Source organism: Protopterus annectens, chromosome 4.part0 (assembly GCF_019279795.1).
Source record: "Protopterus annectens isolate FY-2018-M chromosome 4.part0, PAN1.0, whole genome shotgun sequence".
Taxonomy (NCBI): domain Eukaryota; kingdom Metazoa; phylum Chordata; order Ceratodontiformes; family Protopteridae; genus Protopterus; species Protopterus annectens.
In genome coordinates, this window is record NC_056733.1 from 247,571 (window position 1) to 269,384 (window position 21,814).

Genomic DNA, 21,814 nt, shown 5'->3' on the forward strand with positions numbered 1-21,814 from the left:
TGGATTCACCTGAAAGCAAGATTTTAAATGAACTTAGGGGTGATAAAAACCTAAGAATTATGAAACCGGACAAGGGAGGGGGAATGGTTTTTGTGGACAATATGAGTTATGAGGGTAAAATGAATGAAATTTTGAGGGATCCTGACAAATATTCTAATGTGTCTATAAACAAAATTAATATAGCTTACAGGCGTATAGACATTGTTTTAGAAGATTTACTGGTAGAAGGTTTAATAGACAGCAAAACATATGGGTATTTAAAAGTAGAGAAGCCTAGAATACCCACTATGTTCAGGATTCCGAAAATACATCAAGACATAAAGATGAATTCAACCCACCCCTGCGTCCTATAGTCTCAGCTGAAGGATCCAAAACCTTGCCACTTGCCAAGTTTATAGATGGAAAGTTGAAGGCAATGTGGGTCAAAAGGTGTAATATATTAAAAGACTCATGGGACTTCCTAAGAGGATTAAAGCAAGATTTATGGAGGGAGGATTTAAAATTCCTGACTATAGACGTAGTTAACTTGCTCTCAAGTATACCTCATAAACAAGGACTAAGATTACTGGAAGAGATAGTTTTTGAAGAAAATACTTTAAGTCATAATGAATGTACAGTAATTATGCAGTTAATTGATCTGGTCTTAAAATATATTTTTATTTATTTCAAGGGAGAATACTTTCACCAGATAAAGTGAGTAGCAATGGGGGCCGCTTGTGCCCCTACTTATGCAAATCTGGTATTGGCTAAGTGGGAGGAGAAATTTGTTTTACAATCTGAATACAAGAAATGTTGGACTCAATATAAGAGATTTTTGGACGACGTTTGTATTCTTTGGGTTGCACCCATCGAACAAGTTCCCTTATTTATTAATTTTATAAATGAAAGTACTGATTTTTTAGAATTTACCTTCACATTGTGTGAGGATACTCTATAATTTTTGGACATTGAAATTTATAAAAAAGCAATACATTCCATTCAAAGGTTTATTGGAAAAAGACATATTCTAATTCCTACTTACATTATAAGAGTGCTCATCCTATGCATTATAAAAGAAATATAGTTAACGTTCAGGTCATGTAGAATGACTTTGAATGAAGATGATTTTATTAGAGAAATGAATGTTCTGAGGAATATGTTTAAAAACAGGAGTTATCCTGACTGGTTGATAGAAAAGACTGAGGCTGAGGTACTGGAAGGTAGGAAGGGGACATTTAAGCCTATTCTTGGAAATGAGATCACTGAGAAGGAGGTAAATATTTTATTTTTATTTTTATTTTATTTTATTTTATTTAACATTTGTTGACCGGGAAAGTCCGACTAGGTTCCACAGATCCTGTTTTCAGCGGAGGCCCGGGGAGAAATGCTCCAGATACAAGAGCAATACTAAATACTATACTAAATACAAGAAATTTAGACGGGAATTTCGGCAATGCTTTGGTACTCGAGTACAATGCCAGTTCAGAGACAGTGAGAGAGGTGGTGGAAAATGAATGGAATAGATTTATAGCCTTTACTGACTTAGATGATGTTTCAAAAGGTAACTTAAAGGTAGTTTACAAAAATTCTAACAACCTAATAAAGTTATTGGAAAGCAGTTTGGGTACACGGTATCTTAATGGGAGAACAAAGAAAGGAACATTTAAATGTGGTCAATGTTCACAATGTACATATGTTATAAACAAAGAGGAAGTTTTTATAGAAAGTAGAAATATAAGGTTAGAAGGTAGGGATTACAACAACTGTGATTCCAAGGGTCTGGTATACCTTGCATTGTGTCAGGTGTGCCAGGCTTTTTATGTTGGGAAAACAGAACAGAAACTAAAAAGGAGAATTTATGAGCATATGTATGATATACAGGCAAAAAAGGAAACAAATGCACTTTATAAACATATGAAGGATTGTTCAGCAGCACAATTTGTTTTTTATGTTATTGAGAGAGTGGACATGGATGCAAGGGGTGGGCTCTGGGAGGAAAGAATAGAATATAGAGAGCTGTATTGGCAACTAACCCTGGAGGTGAATAAAGTTCCCAGTCTTAATGAAAATATTTCCATAGCCCCCCTTTTGAAAATGAGATCTGCAAAATTGTAGCAGATTGCCACAGTAGTTATTGACATTCATTTAAATGTTTTTTTAAAATGTTCCTTCAAATGTTCTTTCAAAATGTGGTTTTAAATACGTGTGAATATATTTTTAAATAGTATACACATTATAGAGCATCAGTGTTATGGTTATCATGTAAATAAATATTTATTTTTAACATAACATATTTTAATATATATATTACATTAAAATTTGATTTTAATATACATTCAATGACAGGTTTGTCTTTGGGCAAGCTGAGGTTCTTACTATTTCTTTTTTGGCCACTAGATGGTGCTAGATGAATTGTTTTAATCTTGTAATAGTATCACACACACTTGTGCCATGTTTCTCATTTTATCCATTTTATCCTTTTAAAATTAGATGTATTTTTAAATCAGAAGTGTTTTTACATTAGGACTATGGTAGTAAGTAGGCACATGTCCCCATACTTTCATTTCAAGCTATTTTAAATAATTTTAACAGTTGGTTAAATGTATTTATTTGCTTATGTATGTATATACTGACTGATTATGTGTATAGACAATTAGTAATTGTGATTGGTTTATTAGGACACAGCATATAGTATAAAAGGTTCTTGCATTGTGTCAGCCCACATCTGATGAAGTAGGACAAACGAAAACGTACTGTGTACTGTGTGACATTTATGTATTTTTGCTTTGTGGACAATAAACTCCGACTTGTTTTGCCAGCACATTGTTTCACCTTCTTGGTCATCGTTTTATTTTATTTAGTAGTGGTTTGATGACCTGGTGAACATTGGTTTTATTTCTTAGAGATGGAATCTAGTTTGCACATCAATGTCTTGGAGTTGAGCGCGGTGTTCCTAGCATTGCAACACTTTCACGAGTCTCTACCTCGAGAGATGATTGCAATACAGACAGACAACATGTCGGTAGTCTGGTACATCAACAAGCAAGGGGGAACCAGATCTTACCCCTTATGCTGAGAGGCCCTGAAAATTTGGCAATGGGCTGTATCCACCGGGTGCTTCCTGATAGCAATGCACATCCCGGGGTCATCCAACGTGATAGCGGACAAATTGAGCAGAGCCATTCTGTTGCCTCACGAGTGGTCCCTCAAAGAACGAGTGGCAGAAAGGATATTCCGCAAATGGGTCCAGCCTTGCTGGGACTTTTTTGCATCCCCAATGAATGCCAAATGCAGAAGGTACTTTGCCCTGTACCCTCCACCGGGGGACATCCCAAGGGATGCACTCGTACACGATTGGCCCTCGGGTCTCCTATATGCCTTTCCTCCATCCCAGCTAATCCCCAAATTTTTACAGAAAGCCAAAAGCCTGTGAAGGACTGCTATTCTGATAGCCCCATTTTGGCCTCGGCAGATATGGTTCCCCTTCCTTCAACAATACCAAGTGGAAGAACCTTGGGTTCTGGACCCATTGCCAGACCTTCTGACTCATTCGTCGGGAGTTCTTTACCCCTCTCTTGTATCCCTCAAACTGACAGCTTGGCTGCTCCACTTCCCAACCTAGCCAGGTCTCATGACTTTTCTCCCGCGGTTCAGCATATTCTGGTTTCCTCTCATAAAGTGTCCACCAGGAAACTATATAACAGCAAATGGAAATGATTTTGTCATTGGGCTTCTCAACATGGTATTGACCCCTTTATCTCCCCTATTCATAGCATTCTGGAATTTTTGACTTCACTTTTCCATGGTGGTGCGGCAGCCCCTACTATAAGGGTTCAATTGGCTGCCATATCTAACTTCCATGGGGGATGCGGCGGTTCTAACATTATGTCCCACAGATTATGTAAAGCCTTTTTGAAAGGGACTCATCACCTTCGACCCCCTATCAGATATCCGATTACTCCTTGGAATCTAAATTTGGTGCTGTCTCAACTCATGCTTCCCCCTTCTGAGCCTACATCTTCTTGTCCTTTGAAGTTCCTTTCTTGGAAGACAATTTTCTTAGTGGCCATTACTTCGGCGCAGAGAGTTTCTGAACTTCAAGCACTCTCTATTAGGCCCCCATATTTGGTCTTCCACCCCGACAAATCCATCCTTCCTACCGAAGGTCTATTCAGAAGCAAACTTGAACCAGTCCATTGAACTTCCCACTTTTTTTCAGGCATCACGCCAGTAAATTGGAATACATGTTGCATAAGCTTGATGTTCACAGACAACTGAGATTTTATTTGGACAGAACAAAAGAATTCAGAAAATCCGATCAACTATTTGTTTACCATGCAGACAATAAGAAGATCCTTTCGGTATCCAAAGTTACGTTGTCCATATGGCTTTCTGATTCTATAAAGTTTGCATATTCTTCTTCACATCAACCTTTAGAACGTGAAGTGAAAGCTCATTCTACCAGGGCTGTTTCTACGTCCTTAGCTCATGCAGCTCGTTTACCTTTGGACACCATTTGTGCAGCTGCTACTTGGTCCAAACCTCATGCGTTTATTACTCATTATAAAGTGGACAGGGCATCCAGGGACAGGGCTTCCTTTGGTTCCACTGTTCTCAGGAATGTACTCCTGTGAGCCGCCCAGGATTAGGGTGCTTGGGACGCTACCCATGTGTAAGAACAAACGGCGAGATTGAACAACTTCACATAAAGAAGTTATGTTCTTACCATAAAGTTCCATGTGAGTTGTTCATCTCACCTTTGTTTTTACACTCCCTTCCACCTTCCCCCTCCATGTTCTGGAAGAACGGGTATGGTTGGTGGTCTGGTTGATCTTACTAGTATCCTCTTGTCAGCCAGGTTCTCTTTTAACTAATTGTAAATAGTTACTTTGTTATATTGGGTTGCTTAGTTGTTTTTTCTTGATGGGTTCAGCAAACTAGATCTGGGGTTTGGCAGCAGAGCATCATGGGATAGGGACTGTGTCTCGAGCTTCTCAGAGATCGAGAGCTTGGAAAGTGGTGAACTCAGAGCCGATGGATCGGCTCCGAACCCACGTGTAAGAACAAAGGCAAGATGAACAACTCACATGGAACGTTATGGTAAGAACATAACTTCTTTTTTTTGCAGAGGGGGCAAGTCCCCCTGCACAACCCACACCCCCCCGCAACTTAAATATACTAACTCCCAGATTGTATATTTAAGTTTCAGAGGGTGTGGGGGTGCAGGGAGGCTTGCCCCCCCCCCCCTGCAAAAACCTGTTTTTTGATTTTTTTTTTTTAATTTTGAGATTCCACAATCTTGAGGTTCTGAGTTCGATATATTGAACATCGGGATTGTGGACCCATATATATATATATATATATATATATATATATATATATATATATATATATATAGTTTACTATTGGCATTCTGAATCAGCCTCAGTCGACCGTTTAGAATGTTGACCCAAAATGCTGAATCTGGAATGCTGAAAAGTAAACCAAGGAGAAAATTAATACATGGACAACCGTGGTTCAATGTATGTGACATAGCAGGAGGTGACATCAGTCACCCATGCTATGCACATTAATGTACTGTTACACTCTACAGTCAATGCTACGTTAATACTAGTATTTTGCAGGGGGGCTATGCCCCCTGCACCCCCTGCACATTAAATATACCAACTCCGAGATCACACTACAGTGAGAAAATGGGCTAATTCCCTGTTCCCCACTGAACCACAATCTCCCAGCACATCGAATCAGGAATGATCGAGTGTAACATGTCATGTGCTCATTCAAAAGCGATCACTTCTGGTTCGATTCACTGCCATTTTGAAAACAGTGATTCGACCATGTGTCACTCAATACCCTGCACTTAGTAAATGTCATAGTAAACCTATAGTTAGATATAGATACAGATAGATAGATATATATATATATATATATATATATATATATATATATATATATATATATATGTATATATATATATATATATATATATATATATATATATATATATATATATATATATATATATAAAAAGAGAGATAGGTCCTGGGCTTCATTTGGGGCCATCATCCTTAGGGGTTTCCTCTCATGACTCCACCCAGATCATTAGGTAGCTTAGGATTCTGACCTAGATGTCAGATCAGATGAACTGGATGATTAAGGCACAGTAGTTATGTACGTATCATAATGCTGGATCCTTTCATCCAGTGTCATCTGATCCAACAACCCTCTGTCGTCTTCCAAATTATAATTCCTACTGAATACCTACATGATTTTTCTAGCCTCTTCATTTTTGCTTTCTTCCCTGTGGAGTATCTGGCCCATATGCAGTCAGAAAACTTGATCTGATGAGAGAGGTTACCATACGAGATTATGGGAAGGCAAAGTTTAAAGGAGCTTGAGGCTAGAGCACTAATCGATCAGATCAGATGCTTCAAGTAACTCAAGGACCTAAAAGTGATATCAGATGGACCTGGATGAAAGGATCTAATGTTAAGGTGAGTACATAACTGCCGATCTGATGTTGTCAGTTTTCATTCATCCTCAGCGTATGGGTTAGGATCTGATCCTTGGATCCGACTCAGTCATTTCACTATCCCGTGGCCTCTAGCAAACGTTTGAGCTCATTCTCTACCCATAATACACCATCCCTCAAATTTCTCATATCTCATTTTCCACTCTAGTATCTGGACATGGTCGTCTTCAGCTCTCGAGCTTCACATAGAGAGATAAGTGTTTTTCATAAATCTACTGCAAAATTCCTTATCTCATTCTTTCATAAAAATATTCTTATCTCCTTCCCTTGTAACTATGTCCTTTATACCCTGTAGCTCAGAAAAGTCATTTCTTCTTTTTACTGTTACTTCCTGCACTAGTTGCTAACTTAACTTGTTCCCTGTATTTTTTCTAGTTCCCCATGTGAGAAGTGTGGGCTTAACTTGCCTGTTTTGAATGCCTATACTCTTTGTACATATACCTCATTTTCGCGCTTTACAGTGGACCTACGATGTCTGTGACAGACTCAACCATCACATTCTACCAGACATAAATAGGAATATATTTAAAATAATAATAAAAGTTTCTTGTCTGAAGAGTTACTGGGGTTTCATTCCCCCAAATATGACTAAGACCTTTCAATAGGTGTAAATTGTCAGTGTCTTCCACAAAAAAGAAAGAGAGATAGACTGATCGGAATATTAATGTGATCTGACTATCTTTAGAACAGTCATCCATGTCTCGGACATACCTTTCATCTGTACAGATTTTCATTGAATGTTCTGACTTTCGCTTCATATTTTTGATCCGTGTTTCATAAAAATTCATTTTTTAGCCATAATGTATGTGCCTCGAAAGCCATTAGCTCTTGGCAAAGGACCCAGGTTCACACAATCTCTTTGCTTAGAAAGTTCGGACAAAACCTAAAAAAAAAAATAGGAACACATCTAGAATGGAGCTCTTATAAACTTAGAAAGTTGTTAGATCACCAGGACCTGCAGCAGCATTTTCTAAATTCATTCTTTAATGTTACTCCAGAAAACCACTATTCTCATCTGTTCTGCCAGATCTGAGCATTCAGACTCAAATACAGTAGCACTGATAATTTGCTTCTGATCTAGGGACACATTTATTTTCTAAAACTGTAAGAGTAATATTTAAATATCATCCCTGTTTTGGTCCTCACTTCCATACCTCTCAATTGTCCAGATTTTTACAGAATGTCCAGATTTTTGATACATATTTTTGGTCTGTTTCTCATAAAATTTGTGATTTTCTGCATTTTTGTGGGAAATCAGTGAGGACTGAATTCACTATAAAATGACAGGCATTTGAGTTTCTGACTTCATATCCTTTAGAAAATGCATGGTAACACAATACTTTTTATTCTGGCGGCTTTCTGAGTTTGTAAGGGCAATATATGAAATTTGTTCCTATTTTTGGAGCTTTGTTCCCCCATTATTTTTGGCTTTGTCCAGATATTTTGTGCTAAGAGGTTGAGAGCTATGCCCACTTCTGTTTGTGCTTTTGGGTCAGAACCCTCTTCATTGTATCGGCTCTGACAGTTGCTGCAGAGGTCCTAGCTCTTCTCCTGACCTGTTGGGTTTCGGGCCTTCTAGGATCTGGTAGTTTGAGAACCTGTGAAGTTTGCTCCTTTCTGTTGTTTCCTATTGGATCCTGGGTCTTCGGATCCGAAAAACAGAGTTTTGGTTCCAGAGAGTACTGAAAAACTATCTCACTACTGTTGAATTTTTTGCAAAATAACCAATTTTTTGCCTCATAATTTTTGGTATGCCCTTCATAAACATGTGCTTTCTGGCAAATCATTGAGGATTGAAGTCATTATATAATGACAATCATTTGTCCTTTAAGCTTCATATCCTTCAGAAAATACATTCTAACATAGATTCTTTTATACTACAGTAGTATTATTTTAAATGTGTCTGTTTTTCAAGGAACTTGTCTGGATTTTTGTGTTTAGAAGTTGAGAACTATGCTGGGAGGTTTTTGGTTCTGGTCACTTCAGATCCAAAGTATTTTAGAGCTACCTTCGGTTTCTGGTATCCCTTGAATCAGTCAGACATGGTTGTTGCCAAATCCAAGGGGTTTGGCTGTTCTCCTTTCATCAGATCCTGGACCTTCAGGTTCAACGAACAGAGTTTTTATTCCTGTTAAGGTCAGAAACATTTCATCCAGCCACATTAGATCCATGTTTTTATGACCTCCTTCAGTTCCTGGATTCCCCTTGTATCTGGGAAGTTTGGCCTTTGCCGAATCCGAGGGAGTCGACTGTTATGTCTTTGTCTGTGTGCAACCATGAGTGACGGCAGCTACAAAAGGAAAAGACTAGTAGAGCAGAGTCCCGCTGTCTGTCCTTCCAGTGGAAGTCTGAAATAGCAGACAGTTTTATGGGGCATGTTTTATGCTTCGGCGATGTTTACTCTAGGGTCGCCAAATTGTCTGACACACTTGCACTTCTGCAAGGGGATCTGGTATGGAAACTATCCAGGTCTCTGGCTAGTGTTGATCCCACTGAGGCTCAACTTTCAAGTTATATTAACTTCATCTACGAGACTTGCCTCACATACTTAAAAAGATGCCCTGAACACTGTGTTTTTAGATTTCTTCACTGGAAGGCATTTCCTTCAGAGCCCTTACCATCTTAGTTGTCAAGGATCTTTTTCAGAGGTCTTTTTGGTTTCCTTCACCCTCATGTTGAGACAAATGAAGTCCCCTCTTCCCTTTTTTTGTGAATCTGTATGATTCAGGAAATCTTAAGATTTTATTCTAGAACATCTATAGATGTGGTTTCCCCTGACACAGAGGAGAATGATAATGGCAGACTACACCATAGGCCACAAATCCAGGGTCTAGGGAATTTGATAATGGCAGACTACACCATAGGCCACAAATCCAGGGTCTAGGGAATTTGATAATGGCAGACTACACCATAGGCCACAAATCCAGGGTCTAGGAATTTGATAATGGTAGACTACACCATAGGCCACAAATCCAGGGTCTAGGGAATTTGATAATGGTAGACTACACCATAGGCCACAAATCCAGGGTCTAGGGAATTTGATAATGGCAGACTACACCATAGGCCACAAATCCAGGGTCTAGGGAATTTGATAATGGCAGACTACACCATAGGCCACAAATCCAGGGTCTAGGGAATTTGATAATGGCAGACTATACCATAGGCCACAAATCCAGGGTCTAGGGAATTTGATAATGGTAGACTACACCATAGGCCACAAATCCAGGGTCTAGGGAATTTGATAATGGCAGACTACACCATAGGCCACAAATCCAGGGTCTAGGGAATTTCTCACCTACAAACCTTTTCAACATTTTTGAAAAGAGACCTGATTGTCTAAATCTACAACAATTTGATTGTCACTTATCCTTGTACACAACAGCCTAGCTAAAAAAACACATTGAGTTCAAAGAATTATTATCACAGGTTATATATTCCTGTTTTCCTGCCTTCCCTGTCTTTAAGAAAAAATCTTCACTGTTCTACCAGGTCAAATGAAGGAAACAGCACTGGTCAGTGCAAAGGCTGCTAGGAAAGGAATTCATCCAAAAGGTCTCAGCAAACCATTTGCAATTGGGAAATTCATCTTCTGAGAGAACACAGGACCAGAGGCACATTTTGGATCTCATTTTTTTGATCAAGTCAGTCTGTCATACTGTTTTCCTTATGTTTGTGATTCACTTAGTCTGCCCTTTCTAAACAAGAACTGTTGAGTGTAATCCATGGCTCTTCAAATGTGAGCTGTCACATAAAAGTGAGCAGATGAGCCAGCTCGGGACTTCCACTTCTGGCTGGAGACCATTTTTTTGTCAGTTTGGAGTGCTTCCCCTTGACCTACCCACAGCCCCAGAAGGCTCACCAAAATATGGTAGTTGTAACACTTCACTTAAAAAAAAAAAAGAAAAGAAAAAGTTTTTCTGGGTCCTTTCCATGTCTAGATAATTAATTACAATCAACCCAGGCATTAAAATTAATAGGAACTGTGTTCAACAGAATTAATATGATGGTGTTTCTGGGTATATATCATAAAGTCAAACGCTGCGAATGTCAAATACCAAAACATTGAACTGAATACACCGAAGTGTAAGAAGTTTGAAAATGCAAAACTGCAAAGATCGAAACTACTTATGGTCATAGTTGGCCCTTCTGTACCCTGATGTTTGTCTCCACTGTGGTGCGATCTTGGAGTTGGTATATTTAAATAGAGGGGGGTGTGCGGGGCACAGCCCCCCACATTGGGGGGTGTGAAGGGTGAAGCCCCCCACATTAGGAATAATGTGAAGTGTTTGTGTTCTGTTACATTGTTGTAAGGGTGTGAAGCTAACCCACAGTTACTATTCAGAGTTCTGTTTTTCAATGTCAGTTTTCGGAGTAATTACGTGTTGAGGTTTGGAGTTCGATGTTGTGGTATTCAGTGTTTTCACAGTTCGAGTATATGATATAGGCCCATGTTTCTTCCTTCTTTGAGAAGTAAAGTCAATTAACAAATAAGTCAGTGAGATGATTTGCAGTGCCAAATATTTACAATTGATTCTGCAAGCATTAAGATCATTGTTACTGGCAATGATTGTGCAAGATTCCACAAAGAAATGTTCAATAGATGCTAGCATTTCAATGGCTAATTATTACTTTCAGGGCATTAAGAATAACCCAGGTATGCAAACGATTCCTTTCTGGTGGATGTGGTTACAATTATTTCTACTAGGTTGTCATTTCATCTTTCCTGGATGAAATCTTAGTGCCCAAGAATGCTTCTCACATTAGGTGAGGATATCCTTTTTATTGGGTCAATAACACAATAAACATGTAAAAATGGAACAGTACTCAGGTTGAAGCAAGCAGTAGCACAATCCAAACTAACACAAGTAATATTAATCTTCTGCAAAAATCCTCAAGATAAAAAAGTAGATGAAACAGAACAATTCAAAGTTTATTTTCCACAGACAGTGTGTAAATAAACTTTGAATTGTTCTGTTTCATCTTCTTTTTTATCTTGAGGATTTTTGCAAAAGTTTAATATTACTTGTGCTATTTTGGATTGTGGTACTGCTTGCTTCAACCTGAGGACTTTACCACTTGTGAATGGGTGTTTAGTTCTTCTGGTTTAACTACAATGTCTACAATTTTATATTTTAACACTACATGGGTCCCCAATTAAGTCAATTTACATAGCAGTGTCTTGGTGTTGCAAGCATTCCAAGACCCTCTGATCATTTGGCATATCAGTAGTTCAGTACATCAACAAACTAGAAGGTACCAAACTTATTCCCTGTGTCAATTACCCTAATTGTGTGCGTGACATGACAATGGATGACATCTTCCATCTGTTTTTTTAGTTACAGCACATATTCTTGCAATATCAGATGTACTGAGCAGGTCCTTCTTATTACTTCACGAGTCGTATTTCTACAACAGTGTAATGGAAATAGTGTTTTTTCAGTCGGTAGGGTCAGTTTGGCTGCAATCTTCTTGTATCCCACATGAATGACAACAACAATAACTATATGATAATGGCCCTCCCACCAGGGGAATCACAGAGAGACTCCCTGCTCCACACCCCCCTGTCTTCTTGATACTTTCATATGACTTCCTTAATTCCCAAATTCCTTTATTATCCTACTGGCATCGTCAGATTGTGTTTTTCCCTTTTTCAGTCTATGGACAAAGTTTTTCTCATTTTACCTCACTGATCTTCACAAATATAGTTCCCCCATCTTTTAACCTTCATTCACTATAACCTCCTTGGATTCCAAACCCAGATCCAGACCTGTTGTCTCACTCTCAGGCATGCTTCACCCGGATATCTTAAATATCTGACTCATTCTGTTTTTTGGAATTTTATCGAGCCTGTTTATGAGGGTTCTAGTTCAGCAGTTTCTAAAAGGACATCTCATAGCTATTTCTACTTTTAGATAGGATTTCAAAATTCTTCCCTAGCATCCACTTACTGTGAAAATTATTTTTATAATTTTTAGAAGGTATCCATTTGCTGAGATTTCCCTTATACGAATACCATTACACCATCGGATTTAAACTTGTTACTGCAAACTTTGATATGCCTTCCCTTTGATCCTGCATGTACAGGTGACTTAAAAAAAAGAACTATTTTTCCTCACATCTTTACACATTTCCCTTTCAAAAGAGATAGCATCACGTTGGGAACAAACCTTTCTTTTCTGCCTAAGGTACTGCAAGCTTTTATAAATAAGGGACAGTACATGTTACATTTATTAATTGTCCATAATCAATTACATTCCTAATTATACAATATATAAGACAGTAGAAAGTCTAATCAACTATTTGTTTTCATTGAACAGAATAAATTTGGCTAATATGTCACAAAGGTGGTCCTAGCGAGTTGGTTTGACAGTTTACATTTTATTTATCTATAATAAAGTGCATTTTTCCTTACTAATATTTGCTAATACCATTAAAGGTTCATTCAATCCGATCCCTGGCAAATTTCTTTTTTTTTTTTCACAGTCCAGAATCTCTATGGTCGCTATATATGTATAGCTGTAATTTGGAGAAATCCTTAAGCTTTCATCATTCATTACAACTGGGCCTGATATTCAGGAGCTGTTCAATATTTGGCTCATTTGTACTCAGAAATATCATTCCTTGGAGTCCACCCAAGGGTTCAGATAGCTGGGGATTCTGACCCATACATTGAGGATGAATGAAAATTGACAACATCAAATAAACAACTTATGTATTTACCATAACGTTCCATCTGTGTTGTTCATTTTCATTCATCCTCAACTCCACACCCACCAACCCCCATCCCTTTCTAATATGCGATTTTTAGAGCTTCATGGACACTATTGTCCCTTATGTGAGCTCCAGATATGGCACTCCCCTCTATAGTTGTTCATATCTGGTTTCCGGAGGAATATAATTCTTTTCTAGGCCTTTGTATTGAACTTCATTTATAGTTATTCCTTTATGATCTTCCGGTCAAGTTGCAAACAATATCTGAGGAATGTGAGGGATGGTGCATTATAGGTAAGCAAGAAGCTTGAGAGTTTGTTAGAAGCCACAAGCTAGGGAAACGGTTGAGTTGAATCCGAGGACAACACAAAAGGAAAGTTATGGTAAGTACATAACTTCTTTTTTCCATCTGTGTATAGATTATTTTTATAGAGTATATTAGAATACTTTACCTAAACCCTATTGCTCAGCTATTTGTTAATGGGTGTCTGTCAAAGCCAATTTATATAAAATCTGACTCATCAGGGCTTCCCCTACCCCTACCTTTTAAAAATGTACATTGAACCTGTTTTTATATATGTGTATTACTTAGATCCTGCATTCATTTTCCAGTTTTAATGAGCTTTTCAAGTTGTATCTACTGCACTTGCAGATGACATTACTATTTTTTTATTCTTTCCCTAGGTATTCCTATAATTTTGGATGCAATTGCTATTTTGAAGTTTCCAGTTATATACTTAATCTGTTATAACTTAATAAGGTAACCTCTGTTTGATGTCTTTCCCTGTTTAACTCCTATAGATCTACAAGGACTTAAGGACTTACTTATAAATCAAATGTAGATACCCTAGGTGTTCGTGGTTTTCAAAATATAACTAATTGCTTTCAAAGTAATATATTAAAATGATGTAAAACAATACATAATGGTTTGAAAAGATGGACTAGCATGAGGTATCCTATTATATGTAAACATAGATCATAAAACAGTACTACTTCACATTATATCGCCAACCCAGTCTATCCCTTTTAAAGCATTCGAGATAATTATTTACTTGTAAGCTTGATAAATGTATATGGTTATCTAAATCAGTAAATCTTTTGTACACTAAATTATTTGCCCCAAGGAGATACTGTGACTTTAAACTTACTGACTTTTTAAGTTATTGCTTAATGTCCAGGCATACTTCTCAACCTCTTAGTGCAAGAAATCTGGATAGAGGCTAAAATAATTGGGGGACAAAGGCCCAAAAATAAGGACAAATTTTAAATATTGCTCATATAAACTTAGAAAGTTGCTAGAAAAACATAAGATGTGGTAGAATCCATTTTCTGAAGGATATGAAAGCTGAAACTCAAATATATGTCATTATTTAGTGATTTCAATTCTCAGTAATTTGCCAGAAAACCACAGATTTAATGGGAACAAACAAAAAATATGAAGCAAAAATCTGGACATTTTATGAAAATCTGGAAAGCTGAGAAGTATGTGGCCAGGGCAATCCTTCTAGTAATAAACACATAACTAAGTTTAATGTCATGATAAGCCAAATTCCTATGTGGTTTAATATTTGGTATAAAATGTACATTTACCCATTACAGCACCCCTTTAGCCTTAACATTTTTAGACAGCAAAATCTCTCAAAATTAAAAGTGCATAATGCATTTCCTTGACTTATTTCTTCTTTCCAATTCTTTCCAACATCTACCAAGTCTCTTGGCTTATTGCTCTGTTATGGTTTCAACATATAGACCATGATTTTAAACTAATGTTAGGGAAATTGTCATAGATGTTTCACATTCCACCTTCTTAACAACAAAACACATTGAATCTTTATTTGTAGAGAATTCTGTATCTGATGTATGTGATGACTACAATTTCTCCAAAGAATATACAGTTATAGTCAATAGGTGTTACCAAGTGGAGTCAGAAATGGCTGAGTTCATACTATCATAGTGCACTAAAGCATTAGGAAGTGAAAGGGAATATGACATGTGGAGGCATGCTTCCACTCAGGAGATGGCACTCATGAGCGCAAAGGAGCTGCTGAAGCAGGAGGGGCTGCTCCCATGAGGAGAGGATAAGCTACCCTTTCAGAACCACTCAGCTTGCCCAGTCCTAAACACCCAACTCTCAGGGGTGTGAAGATTGGGTGAAGATAGGTGAAGGCTGCCAGCCTAGCCAGATAGAATTTTGTAGATAATTCTGTCATCTGTAAATATTAATGTAAGCCACAGGCTTGTTGTCTTAAATAGTAAAAATAGTGTTACATGTGGAACTGCAAAAAATGTAACAACAGTGCACTCTGCAGTAAGACAGCTAAGTCAAGCATTTTATGACTGCCTTTGATGTTAAAATTCGGCTCTGAAATGGCTAAGTGAAGGAATTCTTGCTATTGTTTTAAGGCCAGAGTTAATGGCCAGAATTTGCATGCATAAATGTCCTTTATTGCTCTGGTTTCTGCCCAGAGGTGAAGAATGTAAATGTAGTTTCTGTTAGCCTGGGAAACCAGGGAAGTGTGAAGAATGATGTAATGTGAACCAGGAATGTAATTTTAAAAACAGAGAGAATCAGAGAGCAATAAGCATTTTTGTCTTGACCATCCAACTCATCAGCACTGTCTTGCTCTATATGTAAGTTTATCTTAGACTTGTGTTTTCGCTTAAAAATAGCTAGAAACTAGAAAGATTAGACTAAGTGTTTTTCTGTGATGTCAGAACTGTACTACTGAATTATTTTAAGTATTTCCATGTGATCTCTGAACTCTTGACAAGCACCGTGTAGTAAAAAGTATTGTCTTGTGTTTTGACTATTTGTTATTAAATATTTTAAACCCTGTCAACTGTGGCTGTTTTTGTAGAGATAATTTAAGCTCTTTAGAGTACTTGCATGCCTTTGGTAAATTGTACAAAGCCACTTCAATAGCTTTAGCCCTGGGCTGTACTACCAATTGAATAATAATATTGCACAGTAATAATTAGACACCCTTTTAAGGGCCTTTGAGTAGCTGATAAATATTAGTGGGTGATGGCAGCTGGTACTACCGTATAGTCTGGGAAAAAGGGGTACAGCTGGAGAACCTGTGCCAGCCTTCCCCAGGAGTGCCTGTGTGGTTGTATAAACTCTTCTCAAAGTGTGTGTGTGTGTGTGTGTGTGTGTGTGTGTGTGTGTGTGTGTGTGTGTGTGTCAGCTACTTGGGCAGGAACACGAAGCACTGGTTGGACAGAGAGGGTGCTGGAGGTTTTAGCTTGCCCACTAGGCTGAGATCTGGACCCTATAGCTGTGCCAGTGGGGAGTCTTATTGGGGACCTGGGGAGCAAGGGAGCGACCAGCCCTGGATTGACTGTGATCTCTGTGTGCTCTTAAGAGAAATTGCACTTTACTGTGTGTATTTGTTATCCTTTCCTCCTATATGAGATGCCTCTCACTGGTGTTAGTGGTGAGGATTGAGGCTCCTTGATTGCTGAGCCAGGGCAGGGGCGTCACAAGGGGCATAATGGTTAGACTGAGAATTCAGGCAGAAACGTCTGGGCCATTGGGCTCTTGCCTCACCTTGGAATTTCAGGCTCCCTCTTTTGCAGAAGAAATGGGTTAATATGGTCAGAGTAGAGGCGGCATTATGTGATTTTCTGGGGAAGGAAAAAAATAAAAAATATATATATATATATATATATATATATATATATATATATATATATATATGGTTCCCCTTCACAATCTCGAATTACTGAATGCTTGAAAATTCAGTAACTCGAAACTGTAAAGTTGAACCAACAAAAATCCTGAAACCCACAAGCACTAAAACAAAAAACCCCGAACATACAGAACACATACACCACACAACACGCACACCATACAACCCACATCACATAAACTACAAGCCCTGTACTACATGCATGCAGGGGGGCAAGCCCCCCTGCACCCCCCATGTGGGGGGCTGTGCCTCTACACACCCCCTGCTTATATATTCTAACTCCAAGATCGCACTAATACACAAAATAAAAAACACCACGCAGACATTTTAAACTGCCTCGCACACACACACAAATACAGACACATCCAACACTCACACTCATACTCCCACCTCCCTACCCTAACCCACACACACAACTTACAAAACACACACATACACTCACTTACCTTCACTTCCATAAAACATCCCGACTCACACACTTCCCATCCCATAGCTGACATGCATAAGTGCGAATTTGAGATATTTGATATCACGCTTATGCAGATTCGCGCTTATGGGTTTTCGACTTTACAGTCTCGAGTTACTCAATTTCGAGCATTCAGTAATTCGAGATTGCGAAGGGGAACCATATATATATATATATATATATATATATATATATATATATATATATATATTATATATTTATAGGTTCATAGGTTCATAGGTTGGTACTAGGCTATCAGCCCTAGGGCCTATACAAGCCTAACCATAACAATTCCCTGGATATTTTTTCCCACAATATTTACTTCCCTGGACCCCTGTCTAGCAGGGTGACTGATGTGATCCCCGGGGTGAATTTCCTATCTCCAATCCAATCATCAAAGTTCCTTTTGAGGAGGGCCAAGGGACATGTATGGGCAGTCTATTCCAGAGTATGGGGAGTCTCTGGGTAAAAGATATGAAACGCTTCATGAATTTGCATGCCATCCTTGCGCAGGAGCCAAGCTAATCTTCTATGTATCATTCCACTTTTAGTATATGTGCTTAAATTGAAATGTATCTTTTCCATATGAATAAGCAAACATTTCAGTTGTTATATCAGGCATCAATTTTAAATAAATTTCTGTCCAACTCCTAGTCGGTGTGTTAAATCTATATATAGTACATCTTACTTCTTTTCTTCCATATGTGTTAAATATAATCAATCCCTAGAGAAGCTATATGGAAAAAGCATGAAAAGTCTCTCTAAACTTCATTCCTTTTTAAGAAACTTTACTATATCCAGATTGTGATCTTCTACAATGCTTAATTTGCATCATCTAAGAGAACTGCTTCTTGTTTAGGTTCCCTTGTGACTTGTACAAGTCGCCTTGCTGAAATCATTGATTTATTGCACAAGTTTAGTATTGTCCATTATTTCAATTTATATGGCTGCCCCTACAAGATACACCAAAGCATTCATAGACCCTCAAACAAGGACTGATATTGCAATTAGTTATTACACCATTGGCCAAGCCAAAATGATAAAAATAGGTAAAATCCACTTTTTCACTTGTAAAATTTTGTGGTAGTACTCTCTGGTTAAATCTGACATAACTTACTTGGAATGACTTTAGTAATATACCTCTCACACTTGATGTCCCTCAAGGCTCCATACTTGGCCCGCTACTCTTTTCCATTTTTATCAACAACCTTCACACTGCTATCCCTAAAGTTACCTGTATTCAATATGCAGATGATTCCACTCTGATCTGCTCTGCCACCTCCCCATCCGAACTGCAATTATTAACCCAAAATACATTTAACACCATTGAGAACTGGCTCTCCAACCAACATCTACTACTAAACCCCAATAAAACTAAACTTCTACTCTTCACCCCCACTAGTAGAGCTGCCAAACTGTCTTTCTCTATCACATCTAGCAATGGCACCACTATCTCCCCAGACCAACACACTAAACTTCTAGGGGGTTATCATAGACAATAATCTCAAATTTGACCTACAGGTAAACAAAACCATACAGACCCTCAATAAGAAGCTTGGATCACTGTATAGAAACAAGACATTTGTAACCCAACTGGCTAGGACTACAATTGCCCAATCACACCTACTGTCTACTCTCTTATATGCCTCGCCTGTACTCTCAACCAAACTAAGTAAGCTATCCCATAGCTACAACCATATTGCCAGATTCGCCACTGGCTCCACCTATAGAACCCACCACTGCCAGAACCTGAAACAACTTGAGTGGCTAGAACTGCCCAACTTAATACAATTCAATCAACTCTTAATAGCGCACAAAGTTCTGTACCCCCCTGAGGAAACCCGCGCCCTAAAAAATCTTATTAAGCCATATAGCAACCTGAGATCCCTATGGTCAGCCGATAAATTACTGGTCCAAACCTACAAAGCAAATAACTCAGGTGGTGAATCCCTGTTCACCATCACCTAGAATTCATTGCCAAACAATATAACTCTCAATCCTCCAAAAGTCTCTTCAAAAAAAACCTCAAACAGCATCTCAAAGTGAACTGGCTATGCCCATGTACCAACCCTGACTAGCTATAAACTGATAGCATAAACAGTAATTATCATTACATGTAACGATGCCACCAAGCTCTGTAGCCAATCTAACTTGTAGCTGTGTCTGTCCATGAGAACTGTGAAGTCCCTATTAGGGAACACTACATAACCAATGTATATAATGTAAATAATCTTTTTGTTTTTTCAGATATTCTAGTTTTTTTGTAACTTCTTGTATAATCATTGTATGTTTTTGTCTATGTGGAGCTTTTCTCCCCGGGCCTCAGCAGAAAATGGACATGTATCCAGTCGGACTATCCCGGTAAACAAATGTAAAATAAATAAATACATAAAATATCTCAGAGACTGTAAGATAATGCCTAAGTGTAAAATCTAACTACAGATTGGAAAAATATATGCAGTATGATTATGGAAATTCACTCATAAATATTCCTTATCAGAATGTTAGCTGAAAATCCACTTTCATGTTCCAGCATATAGTTCATCTCACATGTGCTGCCTTTTTTATCTCTTTATAGCATCTGAAGATGATTTTGTCATTATAATAGTGTTTGTAGTTCTTACCTCTGTCATACATTGATGTGCATCTAGCATAACTATTTTTAAAAAGTGTAAATATGTTATAGCTGTTATCTGACTGTTAAGTCTGTATGTTGGTTAGTTATTCCTCAGTATGATTATGTAGGCATAGTCATCATTATTAAATTTTCAAAAAAAAAGGTTTTTGGAAAAAAGTTGCATATTCATCATCTCAACAGGTCTGCATTACCATGGCATGCAAAAGTCACCTTCACTGGAAAGTATATATTTTCAACTTGAAAGAAGGCAGGTCCTTCTTCTTACCCACTTTTTTAAGTGACAAGCAACATGGACACTACAGCCCTGGGGTGGGAGGAGGAGCATTACTCTTAAACAGATGGTTCAAGGTATCTGCAAGCATTCCAAGACTATAAGGCAGATCAATATTTTAGAGATGAGGACAGTGCCTCTGAACCTCCAAACATTCCTGGACTCTCTCCACCAAGATATGTTTACCATTCGCTTGGTAAACATGGTGATGGTTTGGTACATCAACAAACAGGGAGGGAGTCAGTCATGCTCCTTGTGTCAAGAGACCATAAGAGTTTGGTAATAGGCTTTTCATCTGGGTCACTTTCTGGTAACCAGTCCTTTTCTATAGAGACCAGTTAACTAGTGGACAAGCAAGCCTACTAATGCCCCAGGAGTGATGCCTCAGCTCTTCAGTGGTCAGAAGGTTGTTCTAAATGTTTGACAGGCCTTCCTGCAACCCATCTAATTCACCAGCCATCACTAGAATCAGCAAGCATCTCAGGGATAGTCAGTTCCAGAAATGGCCTCCTGGACTGTTCTCTGCTTTTCTCATATTTTCTATGGTGATAAAGTTCATTCAGAAAGCCAAGCTGCAAAAAGCCGGTCATTCTCATAGTTCACAATAGGCCCTAATTGATCTGATTCCCAGTGGGTTTCTTTCTCACTTTATGTTCTGTATAACTGTTCCCTTCATGGATACTGCTCACTCACCCTACAGGAAAGTCTCACCCAGGCTTGTATATAATGAATTGAACTGTGTAGCTTCTTCAAATTCAGTAGTAGTCACTGGCCTCCTCTTTCTTCTTATAAGTGGTTCAGATTATTTCCACTTCCCAGAAACCTAATGTTGTAAAATGCAAATTTACTTAAATTTCCATTTGATCTATTCCCAGGGTCCCTATACCATCCATCCTCAATTACTTTTCTCAAATTTTTGTCAAATTACTCCTCAGTCAAAATGTACTTTATCATCATATCCAGTTTCCCTCAAGATTTTTCCTCATCTTCTCTGGGTTCATTAAGAGTTTTCAAATCCTTTCTAAAATGTATTTTCTTAAACAGGATTCCCCCTAAAAATATGGGGCCCAGATGGAGGTCCTACTTTGTGCCAGAAAAGTTGACTTTGCTTCCTTTCAAATCTATATCTTCTGTGGACCTGAAGTGCCTTTTGTGAAATAATTATTTTATGGTGGCTGTTATTTCTGCAGAGAGACTTTTTGAGGTGCACACCTTATCAGCTACTATCAGTATTTGATATTTCACAGAACTAGGATCAGTCTCTACACTAACCCTTCATTTATGCCAGTAGTGATTGAGAACAACCTCAGCCAGTACAGCCATCATTTGGTATTTTGTCCAAATTATTCTAATCATGGAGAGCATCTTCAGCACTTCATTAATGCACATTGTCACTTGACGCTGTATGCTAACATAGTGACATTTTTTCCCATTTTCTGTGATGATGAGATCCACACTGAAAGCTGGTACGCAAAGCCAAACTCATTCTCATAGCTTCATATTGGCCTCAATAGATCCGGTTCCT

At 38.2% G+C, this 21,814-nt stretch overlaps 1 non-coding gene across 1 annotated transcript; it reads right to left on the reverse strand.

The window, feature by feature from the left end:
- Positions 1 to 17,848: 17,848 nt before the first annotated feature.
- Positions 17,849 to 17,951, reverse strand: LOC122800589. Its single transcript, XR_006364596.1, has one exon. It is a non-coding gene; the product is annotated as a U6 spliceosomal RNA (small nuclear RNA).
- Positions 17,952 to 21,814: the final 3,863 nt, after the last annotated feature.